General features: G+C 49.7%; 1 pseudogene; it reads left to right on the forward strand.

The window, feature by feature from the left end:
• The first annotated feature begins 1,540 nt into the window (after positions 1–1,540).
• On the forward strand, positions 1,541–1,720 carry LOC116899939 (annotated as a pseudogene).
• Positions 1,721–12,764: the final 11,044 nt, after the last annotated feature.

Below are 12,764 nucleotides of genomic sequence, written 5' to 3' on the forward strand. Positions count from 1 at the left end.
CACCGTCCCCACCCACCCACTCCGCGGCGACACACACCACCGCTGTCTCGAGGATATTTGTTCACAAAGCTGCTGTCCTAGAGGTGGAAGACAGCACAGTTTGGGTCCTAAATCAATAATTAGGCCAGGCTGGGCGGGAGCCAGGCGATCTGAGCCCAATGCTCCTCAGGGGTTGCAGCGGAGAGCATGGAATTTTCCACCGGTGGGCAGACCCGCACAGCCGCATCCCATTGGCGGAGCGAGGTGGCGTCGCTGTGAGGATGCGGAGGTGAGCTCAGCCACGCACAGTGGGCTCCGCAGAGGGCGGAGCCGGGAGGGAGGCGGGAGTGGGGTAGCTGGTCCCCAGCCCTCGGGCTCTGCAGCCAGACTTGGGTGTGGGGATGGGGATAGACGACGCTCCCCATTGTTCAAGGCCCACCCCTCCTCCCTCTGGCCTGACCCCAGACCCCTGCTCCCTCTTCCTGGCCTTTATTTAACCCGTTAAGCTCTGTGTCACCAATACATAGATCCTGGATCAGACCACAGACTGAAGTGGGAACCCACCCCAGGTCCACCATGCAGAAAAGAGGCGGAGGATGCTGGAGACGGCAAGTGGTCTTTTTGCTTCTGTTGAACGAGAGAAATCCCCACAAAGACTAAAATATGTGCAAGACAGGAGACACAGTGTCCAATCAACTCGCTCGAGCACACGGAGCATACTTAAAGGAATCTGTGGGGGAGCCAGGCCTGCTACAGGTTGTAAAGCACCGCCCCCCCAGCCCGGTTTTGATTCTTAAGGCTTCCAGTGAGTAGTGAAATCCACCTTAGTGGCTTCCTTCGGCTAGCTGGAAATGTTTGCTGAGTGAATGAATGGATTCTGTGACAGCCTGGTAAGCCCTGGCTCATCAGGTTTACTCATTTGTCATGTGACCTTGCCTTTTGCTTTAAAAAAACAAACAAACAAAAAGCAAACAAAACAAAAAAAAAAAAAAAAAACCCCAAGGCTAATAGGTTGCTCGGAAAAGTTTAGAGAACTATTCTCTGACCCAACAATACCATTCTTAGGTACTAGAACGCTACGGCAGAACAATCTACAGTAAACCCCACAGCTCACCCCGCCCCCACCCCCGTGTCCATGACCGGAAGGTGGGTAAACAGAGTGGGCTCCCATACACTGGGGTAGTACTCAGCGGTGGACCGAAGGGCATGCCGACTGACGCGTGTCAAGCTGACCCGGAAAACCATGCCAGGTGGAATAAGCAGAGGTAGACGGCACGCAGTGATGTATGCAGGCGGAGTCTGTAAAGACAGCACAGCCTGGGTTACTGAAGGGGGGCGGGGTGCTGGGCAACCCCCTGACTCGTGGAAGCATGAAGTACTGTCACTGGACTCTGTAAAACGCTTCATTTTATGTTGTGAGGATTTCTTCTTAATAAAACAAATTTGTGGGGTTGGGGATTTAGCTCAGTGGTAGAGCGCTTGCCTAGCAAGCAGAAGGCCCTGGGTTCGGTCCTCAGCTCCGGAAAACAAAACAACAACAACAACAACAAAAACAAATTCGTTCGCTTCTCGGCCTTTTGGCTAAGATCAAGTTCTTATCAGTTTAATATCTGATACGTCCCATATCTGAGGACAATATATTAAATGGATTTTTGGAATTAGGAGTTGGAATAGGAGCTTGCTCCGTACACTCCATGCATCGACCTGGTATTGCAGTACCTCCAGAAACGGTGCACCCCCTCTGGGGAATAAAAAAAAAAACTGTCCCTTTAAATTCCCCCCCCCCGGGGGGTGCATGTGATCGAGCAGGTGTGAGTGCATGTGTGTAGTGGCTGGAGGTTGACATTGGGAATCCTCATTTGCTTTATGACTCTATCCCTTTCCGCATCGAGGCAGGGTCTCCACCTAACCAGACCTCCCCACATGCCAGTCCTGCTTGCCAGCTTCCGCTAGGGATCTTCCGCCTCCACCTGCCTGGGCTGCAATTCCAAGTAGATCACCTTGCCACCGGGGATCAGCAAGGGCTTCTAGGGATCTGAACTATGGTCCTGGAGCTTTCAATGTCTATCACAGCCAAGCTTACCTCCCCAGCAGTGAAAACAATTGTTAATAAAACTAGTAACAAAATTGCCTGCCTGAAGATGAAATAGAACCGCCTATTATAAAAACGTTCAGCAAGTTAAAAGCCTGCATTCTAACTTCCTCCGTGGGGTAGGGTTGCTCTAACCCCAGTCCCTGCTTCCCAGTGTTCTGCAGGGCTTCGAGGCACCATGGAAACCATAGGAAGCTGTGGGTCACAGGATGGAGTCTTTAAAATTAAAATGTTCATGCCGGATCCTTAGATCTAGGGCAGGCGCTTGGTCTAGGAGTGAAGCTACCAGGATTGGTGTATGGCCTAGCTCTGCCATCTTCCACGCAGGGCCCAGAGGGGTCTCAAGCCAAGGTTTTGCAGAAGTCCATTTTTCTCACCTAACCAATGGGGGATGATGGAGGGGAAAAAAACAACAACAAACAAAAACGAAAAACTATTGAGTAAGCCAATGCGCCTGTGAGCCTGGGGAGGAACTTGTGCTCGCAAAGCATCAACTGCACGGAAGAGGAGGAGATGGGTGACCGTGTTGTGGCGTGGAGGGACAGGGACAGGGGAATGCTGTCCCAGAGGGCAGGGGTGGTAAAGACCAATGGTTTGAAGGAATAGCCTGGTAATAGAGCAAGCAGGAGCTGCCCCCCAGGTCACTATCCCAAGAGACGAGTGGTTCAAAACTGGGGGTGACGCTGACATTTGTGATACACACACACACACACACACACACACACACACACACAGGCACACAGACAGCATTCTTTTATCCTGACGGTGGAAGGAGTTTTGTCCCTTGTGATGGGAAAGTTAGCAAGCGAAGCTCTGGAAGTCGCATCTGCCGTGCCAAAGCAGTGGTGTCCTTAAAGAAAACCATCATGAGCTCAGCTCTTGATGTAGAACCCTCCTCGCAGGTGTCCTCTGCCCCCTCTGCAGACTCCTCCCGGCCTGAGGTGAGAATCATCTGGGAGAGTGAGCCTCCTGCTAATCAGCTCCAAGCTGCAGATCAGCCCTTAGCAGTAATCAGGAGTGAGAAGTTAACAGGATGGGCACTTCCTGTTTCCCATCCAGACCATCCTCATCCTTCGTAGTATCCGCCACCATCTAACCGCCCCATGAACTTTGCTGGACCTGCCCCAACTTGCCTTGTCACGGTGTGCTAGCATGAGAACTGAGGGGTGCACCAGTCGGACGGCCTGTGGTACAACCCCCTCCTCCCGCATGATCAGCTTGTGTCCCCAACGTTAGCTGCCACCAGCCACAGAGTGGAGAGCCCAGTGAGCAGGCACTCCTGGGCAAAGTGCTCACTAAAACCCCTGGGGGAAGGGAAAAGTGGTTTGGCAGGTAGGTATCCTCAGACTTCAGACTCTTTAGTTTTCCAAACATTCTCCGTGCCACTAGACAGAAGAACTGGTAAAATTAAGCCAGCCTAAACTCCAGGACAAAAAAACAAAAACAAAACAAATATCTGTCCAGTATAAATGCAATCCCACACCCCCCATCATGAGCTGGTTAAATCTGAGAACCGGAACCTGCAGATATGAAGGCCTGACTGTGCAGATGCTGGGATTCCATAGATCGGGCACAGAGAAGAAATGCCCTTTATTGAACCAGTCTGGTACCACAGATCTACGTGAGTCACCTGTCCCTTGGAGGAAGTCACAGCCGCTCTGAGGGAGATAGAAATGACTGATGCCCTCCAAGGACAGCACACCATAACACCAGAAAGGGGGGGGAGCATTTTAATATAAAAAATGGAACCACTGTGCTAGATTCCATTAGTGAGCACTTTGCTTTAACAAAATCATGAGTGTGTCTTTTCTCATGCAAAGGGACAATTTCAAGGATCATTTTCAAATCATTTCTATAGCTGCACCAAATTCTGGAACCATGTGAAGGTGTCAGGGCATCCCTACAAAGAAGGATGCATTGCAGGGTGGAGAGGTGACTGAGTCCTCATCCTCCAGCTACCCCAGGATAGCCTTGCAGAGTGGAGAAAGCGTGCAGGGGATACTCCAGGATAGCCCAGTGAGTGAGCCCAGGAGAGCCTGGGAGACTGATACGAAGCAGGGGGTGGGGAGGGTAGGGGGTGTCCTCTCTGAGATATAATTTGAAACCCCATGAATTTTAAATGCTGTATAGTATTTCATCCTGTCTATAAGTGATAATTTATTGATAATCAAGTTGAGTTGTGTATGGGTCAGGAGCAGTGCTCGGCTACAAATATCAAGTTCCTAAAAGACAGAGACTTAAAACAATGGTGATTTCAGAACAGAGACTGAGGGAATGGCCAGCCAGTGACTGGCCCAACTTGAGACCTATCCCATGGGAGAGAGCCAACCCCTGATGCTGTTAATGATGCTGTGCTGTGCTTGCAGACAGGAGTCTAGCATAACTGTCATCTGAGAGACTTCATCCAGCAGCTGATGGAAACTGATGCAGAGACCTGCAGCCAGACATTAGGCAGAGTTCTGGGCGTCCTGTGGAAAAGTGGGAGGATTGAGAGAGCCAGAGGGGTCAGGACAGCACAAGAAAACCTACAGAGACAACTAACCCAAGCCAATGGGGGCTCACAGAGACTGAGCCGCCATGAAACTGACCTCATCCTCTACACATATGTAACAAATATGCGGCTTGGTCTTCATGTGCGTTCCCTAACAAGAGGAGCAGGGGCTGACTCTGTTGCCTGCCTTCCGATCCCTTTGCCCTAGTTAGGCTGCCTTGTCTAGACTCAGTGGGAGAGGATGCGCCTACACCTGCTATGACTTGATGCGCCACAGCCAGTTGGTACCCATGAGGAGGCCTCTCTTCTCAGAGCAGAAGAGGAATGGGGAGTTGGGGGAGGGGGCTGTGCTCAGGATGCAAAGTGAATAAGAAATAAAACAGAAAGCAACACACTCCTCCAGCCTGGCCTGCAGTAACCAGTGAACAGGATCCTGGGGGCAAGCACACTGCCGTGGAAACTTCTTATCTTAGGCTGGGCTACTAAATAAGCAAAGTTTTCATGACTTCCTTTAACAGTTTAACATTATGTTTAAATATTTGGCTTGCAGCAGTGTGATGTGCATGTCCTGGAGCCATGCTAAGAGACTGCTACGGTGCAGACTCTGATGCGGCAGTTCTGGGAAAGAAGCTCTCGGATGATGCGGGAGCTGAAGGCCTGCCTGCTGCAGGTCCACACACTGCAGGTCCACACACTGCAGGTCTGCATGCTTCAGGTCCACACACTGTAGGTCCACACACTGCAGTCCCGCATGCTGCAGGACCACATGCTGGGTAGAGTAGTTTCTGGGCACTGCTGGTCCAGGTATAGACCTCTTGGCTTCCGTTCCAGCACCATCTCTGTAGCATGCTGCCAAGCTGCCTACCATGACAATAATGGACTGAACCTCTGAACTGTAAGCCAGCGCCAGTTAAACGCTTTCCTTTATAAGAGTTGCTGTTGTCATGGTGTTTCTTCACAGCTTTAGAAACCCTAAGACACCGACTAAGATATAAAGCAAGGCCTTCTGTCAAATGAGATACGGTGGTACAGGCTTGCAATCCCAGGACCTGGAACTACAGAGGCAGGAGAACCACAAGTTCAAGGTCGCTTTCAGCCACAACATGAGTTTAAAACCAGCCTGCCTCAAAAATTCTAAGACACTGTCTCAAAAGATAGACAAAACAAATAATTAGACAAATGAGTGGCTAATCGATAACTGCCCGTGGCACATGTCCTCAGTTCTCTTCTCCAGGGAAGAGCTTTTAGTGCTTTGTAACTGCATAACAACACAGTTTGTCCCTCTAAGCTCCAGTTTTCTGAGCTGTCTTAATACTGACCTGGAACTACAGCAGCCTGTGTTCCCTGGACTGCGATCTCTAAGTTCCCAAACAACGTCTTCTTCTCACCACGGGAGATTCTGAGTTTGGGTTGATAGAGGGAGGCCTCCAAATGAACAAAGGACAGCAGGCAGTTCCTAGGGTGCCTGTGCACAGGGTGCATCTTCTGGCTGGTGAGAAGGCTTTGTTGAGTAAACACTGGCCTGTAAGGCTGGGCATGAGAGAGCCGGTGCAGTGGTGAGAATCTGTAATCCCAGCACTGCCATGAGATGGGAAGCAGTTAGTCATGGGCTGTGGCATGTGTGCCTCCACACACGATCACACGTAGATACACATAGACACACACAGTCACACATAGACACACACAGGCTGCATGTGAAGTAATCATTATAATGTGATAAAATAAGAAAATTATCCCTCCTGTCCTTTTGTAATGGACCATCAAAGTAAGGACATTTTTGTTTGGTTCAAGAAAGATGTCGTTTATAGGGTTTAGAAAGGCCCCAAAAGTAAATTAAGAACTTAAAAAGGGGCGGGGGACTGGAGAGACGGCTCAGTGGTTAAGAGCACTAACTGCTCTTCCAGAGGTCCTGAGTTCAAATCCCAGCACCCACATGGTGGCTCACAACCATCTGTAATGGGATCTGATGCCCTCTTCTGGTGTGTCTGAAGACAACTACAGTGTACTTATATATAATAAATAAATTAAAAAAAAAAAAAAAAAAAAAGCAAGCCTTATTAAGTTGCCAGGTTGGCCTCAAACTTGCAATCCTCCAGCCTCAGCCTCCAGAGTTACTGGAATGACAAGGCCAGACTGTGGGTGGTGAAAGATTGAGGAGCAGATTAGGTGCTGAGGTCATCAGGCCAACCACTCGTGCAGCTACATACCTGACATGGCCTGTCAGGCACCCGGTGTGAGGGGTCAACACAGAAGATAGGAGTTCGTGTGTGTGCACAGGCACACGTGCCTGCCTATGGGCTTAGCTTAGGACGTCTGTTGCCCTAACAATAGAGCCAGCAACAGTGAATTCCCATCTCCCAGGGAATAATAATCTGTCCGATGTAGCTCCTTTCTCATACCTACAAATGCCACAGAGTCAGCCACAGTGACAGACAGATAGCCCAAAGCCTCTACAAACCTAGCCAGAGAGTGGTTTTCATTTCTACAGTTCAGTGGCTCCCGATCCTGGCTGCATCTTCAAAGCGCCTCCCTGGGAAGATCTCTAGGATGCTCTGTAATCCCCATGCCCCCTGGGGAGGCCGAGCTGCCAGAAACTCCAGCTGCTACGGAACAGCATCTGACACCACTGATACCCAGCAACCAAGGCTTCTGCGGGGGAGGCAACCTCAGCGAGAAGCAGGCAACAAGAGCCCGGTTTGCCCCTTAGCAAGTAATTAAGCCTAAGCTGCCACAATATTGATACCCATCTCAAAGGCCAGAGGGAATGAAAAGAGCTCTGGGCTCATTGTCTCTCCCCAGAGCAGATGCCTCACTAAGTTCCATTTCCCCCCTCAAGCAGCAAGTCCATTGTCCAGCATGTGGAGCTGGTCTGGCCTGTAAGTGGGTGGGCTGGGGATAAAGCCATCTCTTGTCCAACCCTGCTTACAAAAGCTCACTCAACCAGCAGGGACTGAAGAGCGAGGTTTCAACGTGAGGCTGTTAGAGAGGGCGCGGCTCCTGGCTTCAGGCAGATGGCATTGAGACTTGCTTTTAAAGTGGAAAATGGTATTTTCTTCATTCTTGCTCACAAGTGACCGGCTCACGGTGTGGAGCCACAAAAAAATGTAACCCTTTGAAAATGACGTTGTTCTGAGATTAAGGGGTTGGAAAAGGTAGAAGTCTGCCTTCTGAGTACAAGGATTATTCTAGGCACTTTGATATGATCATTAGACACTGTGAACATGTGTGAGAGCATCACCGTACCCAACAAGTGTGTGCAATTGCTAGGCATCAATTAAAAAAATTTTAAAGGTGTGGTGGTTTGAATATGCTTGGAACAGGGAGTGCCACCATTAGGAGGTGTGGCCTTGTTGGAGTGGGTGTGGCCTTGTTGGAGTGGGTGTGGCCTTGTTCGATTAGGTGTGGCCTTGTTCGAGTAGGTGTGGCCTTGTTGGAGTAGGTAAGACCCTCATCCTGGCTGCCTGGAAGCCAGTCTTCCGGCTGCCTTCAGATGAAGATGTAGAACTCTCAGCTCCTCCTACATCATGCCTGCCTGGACTCTGCCATGCTCCCACCTTAATAACAGGCAGAACCTCTGAACCTGTAAACCAGCCCCAATTAAATGTTGTCCTTATAGCGTGGCCTTGGTCATGGCGTTTGTTCATAGCAATGGAAACCTAGCTGAAACAAAAAGACAAGAACATTTTCAGTCCCCTGGCCAAACTGAATCAAATCCGCTATGAGGAGCCTGATCCTCAATTCTGTCTCCTGTTCCAGATCACTCACTCAAACCAAGGACTCCCTGCTGGGGACCTCCCGTCCCACCTACCACTCCATCCAGTCCCAACCTTCCTCATCCACTATCAATCTGTTGTCTCCTGAAAACACAGAGGGAAGGTTGCCCGGCTCAACAGGAACTGTCTCCGAAGGCAGCCATTCCGGTCTCTATGGCTACAGGTGTTCCTACGCAAACGTCCAAAGCGGGAGGGCAGAAGGCGGAGGAAGGCTGGAGAATTTGCACATCAGTCTCGTGGCTGTTGAAGCCCACCAAGAATTTCTCCTTTGTACCTCCTAGACAGCGGCCAAAGACTCCGGGAGCCTCCTTCCTGATCTCTGAACATGATACATGCGGGAGGAGATAGGCAAACACGGTTTCCCCAATCTTCCGCTCCCTTCCATGGAACAAAGCTGAGCACAGACAGGATGTGCTGTGGGTGCTAAGCAGATCGATTTTGTCTCCAGCATGCCAGAGTGTCCACCGGGAAGATGGTGGGGTGTGTATGTGCACTTGTGCGTGCGTGCGTGCGTGCGTGCGTGCGTGCGTGCATGTGCGTTTATTGTTTCTGAGCCCTACGCCATGGCTGGGTCTTGCAAATTAGACTTAAAAGTAAATGGCTTGAGAAGCTTAGCAAAAGTCTTGACTTGTGGTATGGCCTTGGACTTTACATCAGCCAACACACACCGAGAGGTTTTCTGTGTATGTCTAAAGAGGCATAGGATAAGGGTGGAGAGCCTCATAAAATCACAGGGGCTAACAAGTCTTGAGACCTGCAGGCTGACGTCAGCAGTGAACATGGGGTCCAGCAAGCACCTGATGATGTTTTCAGGCTCAAAACAAACAAACAAAATCAGGCAGAGAAATATAGATAGTAGAATAAGAACTTCTAAGACAGTGACCAGAGCAAGGAGGAGGTTAGGCACTCCACAGTGGCACGCTCGAAGGGTTAGAACTTTTAGAAGCCTCTTGCACAGGGCCAGGATTCCTTGTGTTTGCACATCATGGGCTATTCCTCCTTGTCCCACTTGCTACCTGTTGGCCTTTTCTGGTTTTCCTCTCTGCCAACTGTTTTCTTTCATGCTAATTTCACAGTTTTCTTGCAAGATTTTTCTGGACCCTACACTCTACCCTGATCTCCTACCCAGTGAGGTGACAAGCAAAATGATGTCCTGTTGATCCAGGCAGGACAAAGCCATCCTGACCTCTCATGGCTGCATAGGTGTCTCCTCCAAGTCCCATTACGGCATGCAGGTGGTGAGAACAGTTCTTCTGGTAGCTAAAATGGCCCTGAAGAGCAGCACACAGTTGGGGAAAATTCTAGATGGCGTGGTAAGGAACGCAGTGGCTGGGCTAGACAGATAACACCGCAGAGACAACATAGCATTGTTCCAGGGAGTATGAGAGATTTGGGATTTGGCAAATCCTAAAATGTGGGCTGCCAGGTACTGCTGCCCCGTCTCCCCCTGCCCTCCCCCAACACAGTGCATTTTGGAGAAATTAAACCCATATGTTTCTGATTTGCTGACAATGTAAGGATCTTCCAAAAGTGGATTTTCAGGATTGGTTTGGACAGAAAGAAGCTACAGGAGCCTGAATTATTGCTAATTTTTTCATTTTGAAACACAGACCCATGTGTTTATATAATCTGTGCTGTGGCTATGAAATCAAAGCCCAGTTTCATCCTACCCAAATACTTTGCCCTGGGTCTGCCAGACCCCAATACCTAAAGTCAATAGGGGCCAGCAACAGAAGAGAAACTGACTTCAGTATCCGACCGAGAAACCCACCCTGAAAGCCTCACTCTCTTTTGTGCCCCTTTCTGCTGTCCTATGCCTAGGAAATGCCATGGCCCTATGGATTGGGGTGTAACTCATGGCCCGTCCATGCCTGACTCCATGGAAACTCTTGACTGGGTAGATCGCTGATCAAGATAGCTCCCTTCAGAACCAGGGTTTCGGATTTTTGGATGCCCCCATCCCTCTCTTCCCTTCAGGGAACCATATGTAGCTTTTTCCCTTTGGGGTTCCCCAAGGTACCTCTGCTTCCCTAAACTCCTCCTGCTCAGAGGCGGCAGTTTTGGTCTAGGTGTGGACCCTCACGTCCCTGCCCTGGACCACGACTCTTACTTGGAGGTTCTTCAGTCCCCGAGTCTCCATCCCCGAGTCAGGCCTGATGTGTGGTCTGCAGACAGTAATTAGTCTTTTGATGACTGAGGCCATGAAGCACAAGAGAGAATGGGACCCTACAGAATATGCAGGTGCATTCTCTGCTGAGGCAGCTGGATGACTCTGAGTGAAGCAGACTCTGCCTCTGCTTACCCCAGTACTACAACATGTCTTTCTTTTTTCCTGTCTTTCTGTCCAGGTAGCCCTTGCTGAGCTGTCCCTCCTCAGGAAGCAGAATCCTCCCACACGAGCATAGGGGGCTTCTCTGCACTGTACCACCCCACACCTCACATCCCCATCCAGAGGGTGGCAGGAGGCGGGCACTGACATATGCATTATGACGACCTGAGCACAAGATCACCTGTACAACCCTCCCTTCCTTCAGCCTGCTGTCACCTTGAGGTACCTACATTATGCTATTCCCAGAGCCCAGCAGCATGGAGGTGACACATCCAATATTTCGATCTAACACTGACCAGCTTCCTCAGCCCAAATGTCAGGCACCAGTCATTGTCACCGGGTGGCCCAGGACTATCGAGATACAAACCAGGAGTAATTAGCACGATATCAGACACTCTGAAACCAGATCCTACCTGGATGGGTTTGCCAAGGCTATTTGGACAAAGTACCTTGGACAGGGCCACTTAAACAATAGGTATTTTAGTTTCAGTTCTGTAGGTCAGAAGTTGAGACCAAGGTGATAGCAGGGTTGGACCAGAGGGACAATCTGTTCCAGGCTCCTTCCCTGGACCTCGGTGGTTTACTGGTGTTCTTTGGCTCCTAAAGGCATCACTGTTGTCAGCCTTCATGTTCCTATGGTTTTTCTCAGAGTCCCTATTCCCTCTGGTCATACTTGATAGGGACCACCCTAAGACCTCATCTTGCTTCATCTATAGAGACCCCATTTCCAATTAAGATCTGTGATCATCAGTTTTAATTGTCAACTTGACACAATCTAGAATCTCTGGGAAAGAGAGCCTGACTTGGTGAGTGAATGTCTGGATTAGGTTTGTCTGTGAGAGATTGTCTTGATTATATTAACTGATGTGAGAAGATTCTGCCCACTGTGGGTGGCACCATTCCCTTGATTTGGATCTTGGACTGTTTACAAAATGGAGAAAATAGTAGTTAGGCATGCATGCGTTCTGTCTGTACTCTCGACTGGAGTTTCCCCTGTTTTGAAGTTCCTACTTTGGCCTCCCAACAGCCATGGATGATGACAGGAGTTGTGAGGTAGAATAAACTCCTTATCTGCTAAGTTGCTTTGGTAAGGGGTTTTCACCCCAGGAACAGAAATGAGAGGACATAAGTCCTGTTCACAGGTGCCAGGGATTAATCCTATAACAACACTCTTCTGGTAAAGAAAGAGAAAAGGCTAACACCAGCATCCAGTAGCCATTTAGTAGATGTCCAAACTGGGGTGCCTTTTGAGAATGAGGGACCCCTAGTAACAATTCTGTGACTGCCACAGGCCTAAGCTAGGCAGTACCAGGCCCTGGGCTAGTGTCTGTGGCTGCAGCGGCTCCCAGTCTTTCTCAGGCAAGGATGTGTTTTTAACCATGGCTGCAAATCCCTCTGTTTGTGTTCTCCAGGAGTTTGGTGTGTTTTCAAGGAAGCTACAGAGCAGCCAGGGATTAGCTGTATCCGGCTGGAGTAAACTTGCTGGTTCCAGTTACCAAACACAAGGCCAATTCCAGCAATTAATTTGGCCAGATCAAGCCAGGCCCTATTCGCACCTGTTCCCTTGTTAATTAGCCCCTGATCTCCTGGGGACAATTGGAGCACTGAAGGCCATTCCCTTCAAACTAACCAAGACTGGATTAGGCGGGACCTCTGCAGATGGCCTCTGTCCTGTCCTTCCAGCTGGAGGAAAGACACCCTCTTCCCTTGTGGACGCTCCCCCCTTCATCTCTTCTCAAGAGGGGGGCATGTTCAGTAGGGTTTCTCTCTGAGACTGGACAGGAATGGGGTGCTTTAAGTGCCCTTCTAATTAGCAGAGTCTTCTGGTCTGAGTCCCCGGACAACGAGAGAGAAAACAAAGGCAGTGCACACACCTACTTCCTGGTATTTTTGCCCTGCTTTCTTCCTTCTGGAAGATGACCCAGCGTTAATGAGGAATTAGTCATTTATTGCTGAGGTATGAATAGGAAGATAAGCGACATCAGTAATTAAGTCACAGGCCCTCTTGGGTATAACGGAGCCATTTGTTGGACAGTCGTATTCGATTAATTAATTCCATTAAGGCTACCTTGCCTCTCTCTGAGCAGAGCCGTTCAGCTG

Source organism: Rattus rattus, chromosome 4 (genome assembly GCF_011064425.1).
Source record: "Rattus rattus isolate New Zealand chromosome 4, Rrattus_CSIRO_v1, whole genome shotgun sequence".
In the NCBI taxonomy this organism is placed as follows: Eukaryota; Metazoa; Chordata; class Mammalia; order Rodentia; family Muridae; genus Rattus; species Rattus rattus.